At 43.4% G+C, this 14,376-nt stretch overlaps 1 pseudogene; it reads right to left on the bottom strand.

The window, feature by feature from the left end:
* LOC121025427 (Y-box-binding protein 1-like) overlaps positions 1-10,396 on the bottom strand; it is an 11,774-nt pseudogene extending 1,378 nt beyond the window's left edge.
* Positions 10,397-14,376: the final 3,980 nt, after the last annotated feature.

The following is a 14,376-nucleotide window of genomic DNA, read 5'->3' as shown; positions in this document are numbered from 1 at the left end:
CCCCCCCCCCCCCCCCCCCCCCCCCCCCCCCCCCCCCCCCCCCCCCAGCTGCAGCCAGAGGCGGCCGGACGTGGATGTCGGCCCCTCTGCTCCTAGGTGTGGTAACTCGATGGTAACTAGGCAGGAGGCGGGGCTTCTCAGGGCTCTCTTGGGGTCCGCTCTCTGCTGCCGATCGGACGCGGCGCTCGTTTCTCACGTGTTTTTCCCAACACCGAAGTAACTGGTGTTCTTCTGATTATAAAAACAGTACACGTTCGATATAAAACATTCAGAAGATATAGAAAAGTATAAAAATATGTAAAAACTGGGGCTCCTGGGTGACTCAGTCGGTTAAGCCCCCCTCCCCTCTTGGTTTCGGCTCAGGTCAGGGTCTCACGGTTCCGGAGTTCGAGCCCCACATGGGGCTGCGTGCTGATCGTGCAGAGCCTGCTTGGTATTCTCTTTCCCTCTCTCTCTGCCCCGTCACTCTCAAAACAAATAAATAAACTTAAAAAACATGTAAAAAGTATGTGTAAATCTGTTACCTGGGCAAAACCACTGTTACATTTTTGGTGTCTGTCGTTCCAGAATTACATACATGTATTAGTAAATATCATCATGAGTACTAGAAATTGTGTATTTTAATGGTATTATAATACTAGCTCATAACCAGATTTTCCAGCCAACACTGAATAGACACGTGTCTATGCCAACCAGTAAGGACGTATGTCATCATAACGTCATACTTATATCATTATGTGTAATTAACGCAAGGGGTACTGTAGTGTTGAAGTTTTATAATTTATTTGCCCAACTTATTATGTGTTGATATAAATACAGTTTTTAATTTCTTAAAGAGCATCTCACCTGCAATTGAAATTTGCAGAGGAATTTTTTATATCCCACATAGCATTCCTTAGAAATAAATACATAAACATAGAAACCTATATAAAGGCATACGTTTATACATAAATATATATAATATATTATATATATATATGGCAAATGTTAACTGCTTAAGTAGATATATAAGTTATTCGGTTGTTTTGTTTCCAGGGTCTTTCAGGATTTATAGATGAATCTATTATAGGAATCTAGAAGAAGTGTTTTAAGAGTACAAAGGAGGGAATAATTTATTTGAGATGGAACTATGGGGAAAGCTTTATGGAGAAGTTAACATTTGCACTAGTTTTTATAGGAGGCAAGAGGAAGGGCATTCCGTAAAGAAAGTTTAGAATTTTTAAAAAGGTGAACAAGGAGTCAGCAGGGAGAGTCTTAAATTGACGATTAACTCGGTGAATTCACCACTGTATTCAGAAATTGGCATTCAAACAGTTTACCAGTAGTGATCTCATTTATTTTTATATGTATTGTGTGTATATTTGCTGTGCGTATGTATATAATGAAGGGTATAATTTATACTATTTTTTTCAAAGTATGAAGTGAAATTTAAGATGTGGTCAAAATCAGTGTCTTCATAAGCGAGACATCAATTTTGGCAGTGAAACCTGAAGATATAGACATCCTTCCAGTTTAATTAAAAGAAAATAATTTTAGGGTCGCCTGGGTGGCTCAGATGGTTAAGCGTCCGACTTCGGCTCAGGTCATGATCTCGCCATTCATGAGTTTGAGCCCCGCATCAAGCTCTGTGCTGACAGCTCAAAGCCTGGAGCCTGCTTGGGATTCTGTGTCTCCCTCTCTCTCTCTGCCCCTCTCCAGCTTGTACTCTCTCTCTTTCTCAAAAATAAATAAAAACATTAAAAAAATAAAAATAAATAAAAAAATAAAAGGTAATTTTAAAAATACAGAGTTTTAATTTGTCAAATATTTTTGATCATGTTATTTACAAATGTACATTGAACACTGGGTGTTATATGTGAGTGATGAATTAACTAAATTCTACTTCTGAAACTAACATTACAGTATATGTTAACTAACTGGAATTTATGTTGTATTAAAAAATATTTTTTAAGCTTATTTTTGACAGAGAGCACACAAGTGGGGAGGGGCAGAGAGTGAGGGAGACAGAGAATCTCAAGCAGGCTCTGAGCTGTCAGCTGTCAATGTAGGATAGAGATCACCGCGGTGTTTAATGAACCCAAGAGCTATAGAAAGATAGAATTTGAGCAGCATTTCCTATGGCCTGTTTATTTTCAGACCCACCCTCCCAGGTAATCACTTGGATGGCAAAGATCTTTGAACAGTTGGTGAATTGGTGAATAGTTTCTGCTTCCCAAAGCCTTTTGGACTCTTCAATCTGTTCATCAAACGGTACCTGTCGAGCGCCGAAGTCGGCCTATATGGCATGGTTGAGGTGTTTGCGAAGTTTGCAAGCTGGTTGAAAAAATGTCTTCGACCTTCGTAGATTTGGATACGGAAAGTGGTTACCAACCATCTTGCGTTGCCTGGAACTGTTCAGTTTTAGCACTGAAAGTGTGTCTTGGGAAGCCCCTCAGTCCTAGGCAGACCAGATGGTCGGTTATCCTAGGAGAGATTCAATAGTGCATCTTCTTGATTCCTTATGCCTAATGTGAACCAGAAAGAGGGCAAAAATTTGTATGCGAATATTATGGATGTGAACTTGTCCTCCCCTTGCCTTCTTGGGATAACAGCACAGGGAAAAGGAGGATCTAAAAGTAAAGAAATCCGTCTACTCTGATTGATTCCTTTGTTTCCCAAAGAAAACTAGGGAATCAGGATCCTTACTGATATTTTGGATGCGGGGCCAAGAGTTGAAATTTATCTTGCCACGGGACGACAGTCCGTTCGCCTGAAGGTGGCTGCTCATTGCCTTGGCTGGTCGGAGTGTCGGAAGCAATCTCTGTCATAGACACATGGCGAGGTTTGATTGAAGAAGAAAAGAATGCAAGTGAAATTGTGAAACATAATCATTTCGTTTTGGTAAATGGCCATCAGGCCGGTGGGGTAATAGTAGACAGATGTCCACGTGTTTTGACACTTTGAGCTCTTGATAAATGGTGGAAGTCAACATCTGGGGAGAAATTATCATTTATTCACACAAGTATTGCCTTGCGGGTAAACGTTTATTCAACACGTACTATGTGTCAAGCACCGTGCTGAGGGTTGAGGGAAGACTGATAGCTTGTGAGGAAATTGATTATTATCTCAGTTCAAAAAAAAATTTTTTTGAAGTTTTTATTTATTTTTGAGAGACAGAGTGCAGGCGGGGGAGGGGCAGAGTGAGAGAGGGAGGCACAGAATCTGAAACAGGCTCCAGGCTCTGAGCTGTCAGCACAGAGCCCGATGCGGGCCTTGAACTCAGGAACCCCGAGATCGTGACCTGAGCTGAAGTCAGACGCTTGACCGATGGAGCCACCCAGGTGCCCCAATTATTATCTCAGTTTCAGTAAATTTATATCCTGTGAAAATGAATGTGAATTTCTTTGTTACCTTTTACGGTAGGGGGGAAGTCAGTCCAATATCGGATGGGATGGTTGAGGGAACAATGGTATATATACGTTTTTAAATGCCAGATGGTTAAAGGAAACTTGGACTATTTTAGAAGTTGGCTGCGATATCTTACGGAGTCTGTCCCAGGTTGTTTGAATAGACTGAATGGTAGTATGATTTTTGAGGAGTGAGGGGAGTTTCAACTTTATTTTTAGAAGCAGCCAAAATGTAGAGTCAACGCTGTGCATAAAGTGGGTGAGTAAACCAGGGAATGTGATTTTGATTTAAACAAATAGTTGGAGACTATGAAAATAGCGATCCCATTTTTTTTCTTAGGTGGCTTATAAACTTACTCCAAAGACATTTCTCAAAAAGGAGTTCTAAAAGGATCTTGAATCTATAGCACAATGGTTGGAAAGTGTGTATTTCGCTAAGACGAGAGCTTTAAGGGAACACTTGTCTTCTGAAGTATACTTGTTGCTATGTGCTTTTAAATCACATTCAATAACACACAAGCCTGTTATTACAACTAGTTAAGGAAAAATGACGCTTGCAACCCCGACACTTTAACAAAAGTAATGTTTTTACGGTCTGTTTTGTTACATAACAGTCACTTCTCATAATGTACGATTTTCCATTATGGATTTTCAGGGACGCCTGGGGAGCTCAGTCGCTTGAACATCTGACTCTTGATTCTGGCTGCGGTCATGCCCTCACGGTTCGTGAGTTCGAGCCCTGCGTCAGGCTCACTGCTGACGGTGCAGAGCCTGCTTGGGAGTTTCTCTCTCTCTCTCTCTCTCTCGCTTGCTCAAGAAATAAACTTTAAAAAAAATTTAAAACAAAAATAAGATGGAATTTCACTTTGGGTTTTACACGTCAGCCACCTGAAGCCGCAATAGACAAGCAAAGCAAACAAACAGTACACTTGTTTTAGGCTGGAAAGACTCTCCACGGTTAGCTGCCCTTTTGTGTGCAGGTAGTTCGGACATGCATGTTTGAAATATCAGGGTTGAGACTGTCTTTTGTCTCCCGCGATGTGTCCCGGCTTCCCAGGAGTGACTGCCGCTCTAGGAGCCTGTAGCTGGTGAAATGAGGGTTACTGTATATGACTTCGTGTGACTTACAGAGCAGCCCAACAGAGCCCTCCATGGGGAGGCACCATATGTGGAGAATCCGGCAGTTTAATGGAACACACAGAGGAGATTTGTAATGTGTTATAAACGCAATTGTTAGTAGACGCCGTGTGATGAAAAAGTCTGGTACCTTCTGGGAAGCAAGGACTTAGTATTGCCGTTGCGAAAGTTCTTCGAGAATTATAATTAAAGTAAGGGGTACGAAAATGGTTACGGTGGACAGAGAATTACAGACAGAGAATTTTGGAAACTGCCACAGTCTGGGGCAGGGGGGAGGAAACTGTGGGTTTGTGGTTTTCTTTTCATTTTTCTTTCCTTTTTTAATTTTGATTTTTGTTTTGGAGAGCGAGCGAGCACGCGAGGCGGCGAGAGGGGCCGAGGGGGAGACAGAGAGAGGCTCTCAAGCAGGCTCCACGCTCAGCTTAGCGCGGAGCCCGACGTGGGGCTCGATCCCGACACCCGGGGATCATGATCGGAGCTGAAATCAAGAGCCACCCAGGTGCCCACAGTTTTCTCTTATGAAATGCAAAGAAGCCAACACCGGACAGATGAGATTGACAGAACTCTATCAGTCACCTACCATCACAGCCCGGGGAGGGGTGGGGTGGTAGGGTCCCACATGCCATAGAAGGACACAAGGGTGTTGTGCTTGGGAGCACAGCCAACTAGTGGGGGGGTCTGTGGGAGGAAGGTTGTGTGACCCTTGGTCCTCGCAGGAGGATGAGATTGGTTTGTTTGAGTAATTCCGTGGTTTGGCAGGAACTGAAACCCTCTCCTGCAGGATAAACAGGCACGGTGCCTGGGCCCCTTGATAAGGAGGATTGTTTGGTGAGGGGACTTATCTCAGGAACAGAACAAGGAGGACGACTGTGATTAGGCCATTGGAGGCTCTGCCGAGGTCACCAGGTCTCAGGCAGCACATCGTAGTAGGCCTTAATTTGAGGCTTTACAAACGGAATAAGTTAAACGATAAAATAAATAACAGTCATACCGGATTATAATCCGTAGAATACATATCCAATGAGCCCACGCATACGTAAGTAAATAATTGAAAAAGCAACAACCCTTCCTTGCAGAAAAATATACTTAACACAGGTAGAAGGAAAGAGAAGAATAGAAAATCACTCTTAAACCTCCCCCCACCCCAGTGGTAACTGTTACTAGAAAAATCCACTGAAGGATGTGAACCTTAGCGGGCAAAGTTTTGTGCAGCAACAATGAACTTTGTACAGTCTCAAAATGCCTTCTCCAAGACATCTATTACGTACAAAGAGAACAGTAGTAACCTTATAGTAGAGAAAGCTGGCGGCCACTACCTTAACCAAGTGATCAAGGTTAACGGTCAGTAGTGATGAGACAGAGACCTCATGTACCCCCATGTACCCCCAACATGATGCGCTGAGAAAGGTGCATCCCCACCTCGGTAGTGGTCTTGCAAAGAATGCATAACTTCAGTCTAATCATCAGAAAACGTGTGAGAAGTCCGAGTTGAGGGACATTCCAGAAAATAACCGGCCAGTACACTTCCCAAGTACTAGGACATGAGTATACTTGAGTATACCTAAGTTTTTATACTTAGGTATAAATCTAATAAAATGTATACAGATCATCTGAGGAAACCCACAAAACCCTGATGAATGAAATCAAAGAAGAACTAAATAAGTGAAAAGATACTCCAGGTTCATGGATAGGAAGACTCGATACGGTCAAGATGATCGTTTCAACCAACTTGGTCTATAGATTCCGTGCAATTCTAATCAAAATCCCAGCAAGTTATTTTGTGGATATTGACAAGCTAATTCTAAACTTTATATGGAGACGAAAATGACCCAGAATAGCCAACGTAATATGGAAGGAGAACAAAGTCGGAGGGTTGACGCTATCTGACTTCAAGGCAATAACTGAGACAAGGTAGTATGGACGAAAGAATAGACAAGGATAGACAAATTGAACAACAGAGCAGAATAGAGAGGCCAGATATAGACCCACGTAAATATAGTCAACCGATCTTTGACAAAGGAACAAGAGAAATACAATGGAGCCAAGGTAATCTTTTCAAAAAATAATGCTGGAACACTGGATATCCACATGCCAAGAAATGAATCTAGATGCAAACCTTATACCCTCAGCTCAAAATGAATCACAAACCTAAAGGTTAAACACAAAACTATAAAAACCAGAAGATAACGTAGGAAAATCCTATATGGCCTGAGGTATGACAATGACTTTTCAGATACCACACCAAAGACAGGTCCATGAAACAAATCACTGCTACGCGGGACATCATTAAAATGAAAAACCTGTGCTCTGCAAAAGACGATGCCAAGTGGATGAGAAGACAAACCACAGACTGGGAAAAAAATATTTGCAAAAGACGTCTGGCAAAAGAGTGTTATCCAAAGGTTTGCAAAAAATTCTTAATTTTCTTAATGTTTATTTATTCTTGAGAGAGAGGGGGCGGGTAGAGAGAGACAGGGAGACACAGAATCCGAAGCAGGCTCCAGGCTCCAGGCTCCAAGCTGTCAGCACAGAACCTGACGCGGGGCTCGAACCCATGAACTGTGAGATCATGACCTGAGCCGAAGTCGGACGCTCAACCGACTGAGCCACCCCGGCGCCCCAGGGTGCAAAAAATTCTTAAAACTCAAAAATGAGAAAACAAGACGAACAAAATGTGTTTTGATTAAAAAATAGGTCAAAGACTTTGAACAAAAAAACCTCACCAAAAGAGGATACACAGGTGGCAAACGAGCACGTGAAAAAATGCTTCACGTCACATGTCGCCAGGAAAATGCGAATTAAAACAACAGTGAGATACCACCACCCACCATTAAGAATGGCTATAATCTGGGGGCACCTGGACGGCTCAGCCGAGCGTCCGACTTCAGCTCGGGTCGTGGTCTCGCAGCTCGTGAGTTTGAGCCCCGCACTGGGCTCATCGCCGTCGGGGCGGAGCCCCCTTCGGATCCTCCGTCCCTCCTCTCTCTGCCCCTCCCTCGCTTGCACGCTCTCTCTTTCACAAATAAATAAACATGAAAAAAAAATAAAACCCAAAGCAAAGAATGGTATGATCCGGAGCAGTGACACCACCAAACGCTGATGAGAATGCAAGGTAGTACAGCCACTCTGGAAAACAGTTGGGAATTTCCTCCTCAAACTCAACATGCTTTGACCCTGTGACGCAGCAATCACCCTCCTTGCTATATACCCAAACGACCTGGAAGATGTACATCCACGTGAAATCCTGCACTTGAGAAGAGTTAACAGCCACCTTTTCCAGAATTGCCCAAACTTAGAAGCAACCAAATTGTTCTTCGGCAGGTGAATGGTTAAGTAAACGGTGGCACGTCCGGGCAACGGAATAGTATTTAGCCCTCAAAAGAAATCACTTATCAAGCCACACGTGAAAAGACACGGAGGGAACTTCCATGCATATGACTAATCGGAAAAGCTACTACATACTGTATGATTCCAGCTATGTAACACTCTGGAAAAGACAAAACGACCAAGACTGTTAAAACGCTCAGTGGTTTCCAGGGTTTGAGGGGAGGATGGATGGGCAGAGCACCGAGGAGTTTTAGGGCAATGAGAATTCTCTGTATCCATACTGTAATTACGAATACATGTCATGGTACGTTTTTTTTTTCACTTATGCAGCGATTAGTTTATGTACTATAGGGAATTGACTCCCGTGATTATAGAGACGGAAAAGTCCCAAGATCTGCAGGGCAAACTGACAAGCTGGAGACCCAAGAAAGCCAATAGTTTAGTTCTAGCGTGAGTCCGTAGGCCAGAGAACCAGGAGATTCATTGGTGTAGCTCCAATCTCAAGGCTAGCAGGCTGGAGACACAAGAAAGCTGATATTTCAGTTTGAGTCCAGAGGCAGGAAGAAAAATGGTATCCCAGTTTGAAGACTATCAGGCAGGAGTTATTCTCTTACTCGGGTGAGGGTTATTATTTTTGTTCTTGTCAAACCTTCAACTGATTAGACGTGGCCCACCCGCACTAGAAAGAGTAATCTGCTTCATTCAAGTCTATCAATTTAAATGTTAATCTCGTCGGAAACACCCAGAATGATGTTTAACCAAATAACTAGGCACCCTGTGGCCCAGTCAAGTCGACATATAGAATTAACCATAGTCACTATCTTTATTCAAACTTATAGAAGTTACAACACTAAGAGTGTTTGGATTCTCTGCCTCCCTCTCCTTCTGCCCCTCCCACCCTCTCTCTTTCTCTCAAAAATAAACATTTAAAAATGTAAAATAGAGCTACCCTATGACCCAGCAATTGCATTACCAGGCATTTATCCGAAGGATACAAAAACGCCGATTCAAAGGGCACACGCACCCCAATGTTTATAGCAAGCGCTGTCAACAATTTCCAACATTTGTAAAGACCCCAAATGTCCATCAACTGACAAATGGCTAAAGAAGATAAAGAACATGACTCAGCGATCAAAAAGGATGAAATCTTGCCGTTTGCAACAACATGGATGGGACTAGAGTAAACTGTGCTAAGGGAAATAAGTCAGGCGGAGAAAGACGAATGCCATATGATTTCAAACATTCATATGTGGCATGTAAGAAACAAAACAGATGAATACAGGGGAAGGGAAGGAAAAATAAGATAAAAACAGAGAGGGAAGCGAACTATAAGGGACTCTTTTTTTTTTAATTTTTTTTTTCAACGTTTATTTATTTTTGGGACAGAGAGAGACAGAGCATGAACGGGGGAGGGGCAGAGAGAGAGGGAGACACAGAATCGGAAACAGGCTCCAGGCTCCGAGCCATCAGCCCAGAGCCCGACGCGGGGCTCGAACTCACGGACCGCGAGATCGTGACCTGGCTGAAGTCGGACGCTTAACCGACTGCGCCACCCAGGCGCCCAAGGGACTCTTAAATAAAACAAACTGAGGGTTGCCGGGGCGGGGGGAGAGGTGGGGGAAGGGGCTAAATGGGCGATGGGCCTTAAGGAGGGTACTTGTTGGGATGAACACTGGGTGCTATACGTCAGTGAGCACTGGGGGTTATAGGGAAGTGATGCATCACTGAATTCTACTCCCGAAGCCAGTATTCCACTATATTTTAACTAACTTGAATTTAAATAAGAACTAAAGAAAAGAAAATAAAAGAATAGAACAGAAAAGAACAGAAAAGAAAAGAAAAGCAGTGCAGTTTCTGATAAATACGGAAATGCATTGCCTAGTTCCTCCTTTAAGGCATGACTTCCTGCTCAACTATGGGCAGTGGGATCAGTCTTATACGTGAGACACATCTGTCAAGAACGAGAGAAATATTCGCTTTTAATAACAATGATGGTGCTGAGAAGCTGTTTTCTGAGTTGTGGATTTCATTTTTAATAGGTTTATCTGTTCAAAACTATACTAGAAAGTGGGTCTCTGTCGTGCACGGGCGGTGTCTCACCGATCTTTGTATCTCCGGACCACCTAACACACCGCCCGGCTCTCAAAAGCGAGTTAATGAATGTGGGGTTTTTTTTTTTTTTCTTTTTCAACTACTACACATATTAGGACTTGCAGATTTTAGGCTGCCGGAACGGGCTCTCCGTTGGTGAAATAGAAATGTGTCCAGCGGGAGCAGGTTGACATAACCTGTGAAATATACCGATCAAACGAAATTAACGCGTTTCCGTGGGTGGCTTAGCTGCTTGCTAAGGGTGTCGGATTCCCTGCTTTCAAATATTTTATAAGCCAGTGGCAGCCTGCTGAAAGACAGTGTACTTGTTCAATTAATATTGCCCAGGCTCGTTTAGTGTGTGTGTGTGTGTGTGTGTGTGTGTGTGTGTGTGTGTGTTTACTACCAGGTGGGGCAGCCGGAGGAAAGCACATTGCTTTGCTCTGTTTCTTCATCTTCCGATCCACCCCCTAGTGGTGAAATCCAGTCACTCCCCTCAGGCTTTGCCTCGGAGCTGCTAGGGCGGGGGTGGCTCCCTGGAGAGCCAGCTCAACCCTCACTCCACTAGGTGGCATTCGACTTGCCATCCAGGAGGGACATAGTAACTGTGGAGAAGAGAGGTCAAGGTCATAGGTTATATCCTCTTGCTCCCAGCTCTCAGAGGTAAAGCAGCTCTGAGGAGGCTCTGAGTAAGATGGCTGTGAATTTTAACGACCCAACCTGTGGCTTCTTCCAGAAGGAAGTTGTGGAGTTCCTCAATAAGCAAATCCTTCGAAATGGAGTCAGCCCACAGTTCTACCTGATGCAGATGTGCGAGTCCTGGCGTGACTTGGAGAAAAAGCTGCGTGACATCCTGACTGACTCGGCAGTGTCGGGGGCCATGAAGGAAGCCTGCGCCTGGAGGACCCTGGCCCTGGCAGTGCGCATGGCCGAGAAGCAGAAGCGCGAAGACACCCGGAAGGTGAGGAAACTCCAGGATCAACTCCATGAGCAGAAGCTGTTCACTAATGTCTTGGTCGGCACGGTAAACAAACTCAGGAAGACACGAGAGAAGGAGAAGGAGAAGGCCCAGACCCAGCTTCAGGAAAACCTCATGCTGCTCCGTGGGGTCGAAGCAGAGCGAAACACGCTCAGGAGCGAGCTGCTCAGGGTGCTGGGCACCCAGCCCCAAATGCAGGAAGGGGCCGTGGGAGAGAGTTGGGACCAGCAGGCACAGACATCAGGTATGGTTGCTTTTGCTCAGGCTGCAGCAAGTTACCGGACAGGGTGGGAGGCAGTGAACAAGTTCCTGGACAGGGCGGGAGGCGGTGAAAGAAACAAGCCCCGAGTCTGTTACTCCTCCTGGGACTGCTGCTTTTTTTTTTTTTTTTTTTTTGGTGGTGGTCCTGGGGTTGGGGGGAGAGGCCCAGGAGGAGGAAGGGATCTCTGGATGGGGCGATGACCAGCAGGTGCCTCTTTCTCCCTTGCTCTGAAGTCCTGGGGGCCTGGGCTTCGTTAGGTGGGTCCACGGCCACCCCTCAGTCCCTCTGAATCCTTTTACTCATTCCTCCCCCCGCCCCGCCCGCATTTTTCTCTCCCAGGAGCGGCAGCAGAAGCAGAAACTACAGGAGAAGGACAAAGAGAAGGAGAAGCAGAAGCTGTAGCAGATGCGGCGGCAGTTTCTGCCGTGAGGGATCCCACACCCGACTGGAGGGGTAAGCACTCCCACTACAAGAAGTTCTCGCAGCAGCGGTTCAAGAGGGAGGCTGCCTTCTCTGGCTCGGCAGGTCGCAATCCCCGGCGCCACGCCGGAGACTGGGATTGCGACAGGTGTCATTCAGTGAATTTCTCGTGGCGAAAGAAGTGTTATAAGTGTAAAAAATTCCTGTACGCAGAGGAAGGTGAGGGCTTTTACCCTGGCAGGAATGTCTCTGAATTCTAACAAATTTATTTCCTGATGCTCCCTTCTGATTTAGAAATGGAGCCAGAGCCTGGTTTTTTGTTGTTATTACTGTTTTTTGAACAGCAGGCAGAAATTTATTAGGGTGTAAGATTGGAAAGGAAGAGTAGTAGGAGAGCTCTCTTTATAGAGATGGGGGCATTCGCTTTAAGGGGCATGTTGTTGATTAGATATTATGTCAAAACAGATAAAAAGGAAAAAGGTCATCTTGACCCTTGCCAGCCCTTAACATCTCACCTACCCGCTTCAGGCTCTGAGTGAGTTATAATAGTTAAATAGTTCAATCGTTTTCTTAGTTTTAGGTCTACAACTTGCTTTCAAACGTTCTTTCGCTGATTCGATAACATTTGGGAAACACACGAACAAAGTAAAGAGAATAAAAATCACACAAAATGCCAGCCCCTAGAAACAATCCTTAGAACACAGTTTTGCCAGGCTTCCGTGGTTGTGCACAGATGTACACATGCACAAACACGTATGTACATGAATGCAGAAACATGCTGGTTTTTTTTTTTTTTTTTTTCAAAATGAAATTGAACTGTGCTTATATCTCAGGAAACGTCTGTAAAGAAATGACATTCATTTAAATAGGGGAAATTGAGGGATACGTGCGTGCACACATGAAATGCTAATCCAGCCACCTGGGGACAATACCCTCCAAAATTTAGTTGCATCAATTTTCAACCCTTTTTACTTGTGTGTATGTTGTTCTTGAAATTAACTTGTTCTTCTTATTTCTAAAGTAAAGCACTGAAAGTCAGAAACAGCGGAGAAGCAAAAAGAAGAAAATACCTCTTAAGCATAATCTCATTATTCAGAAAATCATTATTCTTATCTAGATCCGTTTTAAAGATGTTAAATGTTCAATGCTATTAAATGTTTAATAGTTACGTTAAGCTATACTTATGCATACATAATACATATAAGAATTTAAAAGCTGCATATATGTCACACATCTTCCACTCCTACTTTCTTGAGGATCGGTTATGATAGTTTTCGTTTGCATTCCAAGTTCTTGATTTCATGCTCAGTTCATTTATTTTCGTCCATTTCCCACAATGTTTAAAGATGAGAAATTTCTGTCAAGTGTGATGTGGTCCTTACATCAGAAAAAGAGTACGTATTTATATATGTGTGTGTCTATACACACATATCTGATGCTGCTGATTAAAATGGTAAAAATTGAGAGGGAAGAATTTTACTATGCAAATTTTTTAAACGTGTTTTCGGACTACCTCTCCTCAATCACCACGGGCTGCAAACTTGGGAGAACAGGCATGGGATCGTTTCATCCATGCCAAGATTAGGACATTTGCACTAAATTTTTCTGTGGCAATAACTTTCTGAAAATCGCCTGTGTTTATGTTAATATGGAACAAAAAGTTTTGACATCTGGAAAAATGGCCCCAACTGTATTTTTGTAGGGAGCACTTCATGTAAACTGAATGTGTGATATTAATTAGAATATACTGTAAGCCACGTTGTGAACTTGAAGACATTAATGTAGTGAAAAATGTATAAGAACCTATGGAATTAATCCACATGAATGTACTGTTTGTTTCGTTTAAAAGTTGTAATAGTAAGAACATGTTTTCTATTGATTTTTGATACTGTGTTTTCGGATATTTTAGGTTGCTTTGAGGGGTTTTAAGGTAATGTAATGTTCTGGTCATGGGTCAAGTGTGTCAATGTGTAAGAACCACTGAAACTTTAATGGGTACCGCTCAAAATTATATGTGGGGCAGCAATCAGAGTGGAAGAACACTACTGAAAGTTATAATGGGGAAAATACCTATATTCAAAATTAGAGACTTAAATTAAAAAATCGAGGTCCTCATTTTGGCTCACGAAAACGAGAATCCGAAAGATTTTTAGAAGGGCCTTGGAAGGCAGTATTGTTTTGTTTCCTTTCGTTCTGTTTTCGGTTCGTAGGTTTCCAATAGTGTTAGGGGACTCTATCTGGGGCACTAAATGACCTATGCTTTTAGAATCTCTGCTCTTCCCTGAGAGGTAGGATGTCCAGATAAAATACAAGATGCTCAGTTAAATGTGAATTTCAGATAAACGACATATTTTCTTTTTGTTTACGTCCGTACCTGATATTGGAATGTATTTTTTTTGTTTTGTTTTGTAACTTTCGACAAACCCCCCGGAGCGAGATTGGCTTTTACTTTCCTTTTCAAGTAAAAATGGTACAGGCTCTTCTGGCAGAGAGGAACACTCGGACCTTTACAATTTGGACGCGATTTCCGGATCCAGGGACGGAGAACCAGCAAGAAGAAAAGAAAACGGAAACTTTGAAAACATCAACAGTGAAGGTGCAGTGAGTGTGTGAGTTGGGTACGGCAATATATAGCACGATATGGCCATCCCGATTAGTGAAAAGAGACTGGGAACAGGGAATTTGGAGATAAATTGGAAATGTGCGCTCTTGCCCTGGAAGTCTCTTGCTGTCCCTGCGACAGCCTAAACAATCTCTTAAGTGAGCCGTCCCCT

The sequence above is a fragment of the Herpailurus yagouaroundi genome, unplaced genomic scaffold, assembly GCF_014898765.1.
Source record: "Herpailurus yagouaroundi ecotype Mexico unplaced genomic scaffold, PumYag 67641, whole genome shotgun sequence".
Lineage (NCBI taxonomy): Eukaryota > Metazoa > Chordata > Mammalia > Carnivora > Felidae > Herpailurus > Herpailurus yagouaroundi.
The sequence above is the reverse complement of the archived record's forward strand: the minus strand, read 5'-3'. Positions and strand labels throughout refer to the sequence as shown.